Source organism: Salvelinus sp. IW2-2015, linkage group LG15 (genome assembly GCF_002910315.2).
Source record: "Salvelinus sp. IW2-2015 linkage group LG15, ASM291031v2, whole genome shotgun sequence".
NCBI classification, from domain to species: domain Eukaryota; kingdom Metazoa; phylum Chordata; class Actinopteri; order Salmoniformes; family Salmonidae; genus Salvelinus; species Salvelinus sp. IW2-2015.
Window position 1 is genome coordinate 25,373,357 of NC_036855.1, and position 3,695 is coordinate 25,377,051.

The window sequence follows — 3,695 nt, forward strand, 5'->3', positions numbered from 1 at the left end:
ATCTGGAGCATCAGCAATTGTGGGTTAGATTACTTTCTTCTGAAACTCGTCAGTCTATTCTTGTTCTGGGAAATAAAGGCTATTCCATGCGAGAAATTGCCAAGAAGACCATGCTGTGAAGGGTAGCATCCTGCATATGTCCCTACTGAAAAATCCAGGTTTATCTAACTCCAAATCTATCCTTTTGTACAAAACGTGAAAATGTGAGAGCTCACGTGCAGCTGTATCTCTCTCTCTCTCTCTTATGGAATTTCAATTCACATTTCAAACCACTCCCTTACAAAAATGTATTTGTTGCTGCAAACTAGGGGTGTGCCGAGTACTCAGACAAAACGAGTATCGTAATGGATACAGTGGGGCAAAAAAGTATTTGGTCAGCCACCAATTGTGCAAGTTCTCCCACTTAAAAAGATGAGAGAGGCCTGTAATTTTCATCATAGGTACACTTCGACTATGACAGACAAAATGAGAAACAAAAATCCAGAAAATCACATTGTAGGATTTTTAATGAATTTATTAGCAAATTATGGTGGAAAATAAGTATTTGGTCACCTACAAACAAGCAAGATTTCTGGCTCTCACAGACCTGTAACTTCTTCTTTAAGAGGCTCCTCTGTCCTCCACTAATTACATGTATTAAATGGCACCTGTTTGAACTTGTTCTATCAGTATAAAAGACACTGTCAAACCTCAAACAGTCACACTCCAAACTCCACTAGGCCAAGACCAAAGAGGTTCAAAGGACACAGAAACAAAATTGGTGACTGCACCAGGCTGGGAAGACTGAATCTGCAATAGGTAAGCAGCTTGGTTTGAAGAAATCAACTTGGGAGCAAATTATTAGGAAATGGAAGACATACAAGACACTGATAATCATCCGCTTGGGGCTCCACGCAAGATCTCACCCGTGGGGTCAAATAATTGATCATAAGAACGGTGACGCCAAAATCCAGAACCAACGGGGGGACCTAGTGAATGACCTGCAGAGAGCTGGGATCCGAAAGTAAACAAAGCCTACCATCAGTAACACAGCTACGCCGCCAGGGACTAAATCCTGCAGTGCCTTAGACGTGTCCCCCTGCTTAGCAGTACATTGTCAGGCTCGTCTGAAGTTTGCTAGAAAGCAGTTGGATGATCCAGAAGAGATTGGGAGAATGTCATATGGTCAGATGAAACCAAAATAATAACTTTTTTTGGTAAAACTAAGCTTGTCGTGTTTGGAGGACAAGGAATGCTGAGTTGCATCCAAAGAACACCATACCTACGGTGAAGCATGGGGGTGGAAACATCATGCTTTGGGGGCTTGTTATTTCTGCAAGGGACCAGGAAGACTTGATCCGTGTAAAGGAAGAATGAATGGGGCATGTTAGTGAGATTTGAGTGAAACCTCCTGTCATAGCAAGGGCATTGAAGCTGATAACGTGGCTTGGTCCTTTCAGCATGACAAATCCACAAACACAAACGCGCACGGCAACGAGGAGTTGGCTTGTAAGAAAGAATTTCAGGTCCTGAGTGGCCTTAGCCAGTCTCCGATCTCAACCCATAGAAATCTTTTGGAGGAGAGTTGAAAGTCTGGTTGCCAGAACAGCCCAAAACATCACTGCTCTCAGAGAGATCTGCATGGAGATGGGCCAAAATAACAGCAGACATGGTGTGTGAAAACCTTTGAAGACTTACAGAAAACGGTTTACTCTGTCATTGCCAACAAAGTGGTAATATACAAAGTATTGAGAATAAACGTTTTTGTTTTATGATCTAATGTGACTGTTACAATGTGTCAATGTGTTTTCTGGATTTTTTTTTTCTCATTTTTCTGTCATAGTGAAGTGTACATGATGAAAGAAAATTACAGGCCTCTCTCTCATTTTTAAGTGGGGAACTTTGCACAATTATGGCTGACAAATACTTTTTTGCCCCCTGTATGTACTTGCCCACTTCTGATTACGGACTCTGCCTGACCGACCTGAGCCTGTCTGTCGTTTGTACTTTCCCCAACTCTGGTGTACGACCCCGCCTGCTTGCTCCTGTCATTGCCTGCCTGTGTCCTGTAAATACATTGTTAATTCGACACAGTCTGCATCTGGGTCTTACCTTCAACCTGATACTGCGAAGCATTCAAAATGTAAACTAGTACTTGGGGTGTCGAGGGAAAATGTAAGGAGTAAAAGTCAAAGTGAAGTAAGAAGTAAAGTTGCAAACATATCAGTAGTAAAGTAGAGTACAGATACCAAAACTGCTTAACGTAGTACTTTAAAAGTATTTTACTTAGTACTTCCACACTTGCATATTTTTGCAAATTAATGTGATAGCTAGTAAGCGTAACTAATGATTTTATGGATATTTTAAACAATATTTGTTTGGGGTGACTGACATTGGTGTCTTTAATAACCCACTATCAATTTCAAATGACTAAAGTCACTGTTGTTAGCATGTTAGTAAGGCACAACGCTAAGGTAACGTTAGCAAAACAATATGATTGACATCAAGTCAACTTCACTTTTGCAGATGGATACCTTCAGCTACCCCGTGGTGTTGGAAGAAGCTGCAATTAGGAAGAGATGTTTGTTGGTGCGTTCACACAATAACAATTTTTTGAGTGATAAATGAGTGTAGCGTCTTCAAGCTTGATAAGGTAAGAAAATGCATGTATTATTGTCAAAATGTGCCAATATATTCCTTGTGTAACATAGATAGCTAACAAGTTAAAGCAATGAAGGCTAACCAGTCTCTATCAGTGTGTTCTTCTCATTTCTTTCTAGAAGAATAACTTAGCCAGGCAAAAAGACAGATTGAGGTCTTCAATCAAAGGAGGACAGGAGAAATATGCATGGCCAGGTCAAGACATCGGTGCATGTATCGCTTGATTTAAAATACTGAATTCATTTTTTGGAAAAATAATGATTGCCATTTAGGCAAACTACATTTATGTTGCTTTTACTTTCACACTGAGTCAGAAAAGAAGTGACAACTAGTTAGAGAATGTGTCAGAAAGCGTGGGTGTAGCTGGTGCTGAGGTCAGGCGCAGGAGAGCGATGAGTCGAGCAACGTACTTTAATCGAAAATAAAGGCACAAGGTAAGAATCTACTTGACCAACAATAAACGGTAATCAATGACGCACGGTGAAAACAGCATCCCGTCGAAACAACTAGCCTATGTACGCGAATGAACATAGAAACAATACGCACAAAAACAATGGGGGACATGAACATGTAATGGGGAATGAAACAGGTGGGTGAAAACAAGAAAAACAAAATGGAAAATGAAGGTGAATCGGCAATGGCTGGAAGACCGGTGACGTGTCGACCGCTCGAACACCTGCCCGAACAAGGAGAGGGACGACTTCGGCGGAAGTCGTGACAAACTGGCTCTTGAATGATGACATCATCAGATTTGAAGAATCATGGACCCACTTTAGTTGATTAGTTTGAATCAATTGTGTTGAGGCTTGGTGGAACTAAAACATTCTATGCTGCATAGCTCTCTAGGAACAATTGCCCACACATGTTAGGTAGATTTAGTAGGTCCAGTTTATGCTAGTGTCATCGAGTTGCCCTCTTGGACACCGCGAGCACCACCCCTACTCGGCACCATCTTCCTCGGTTCATACAAACCAGGCTGTGTGTCAGAGAGGTTGTAAATTCTAGGGAAGTGCTGCCTTATGGCAGAACAGTATAGAGAGAGAGTGAGCTGTCAG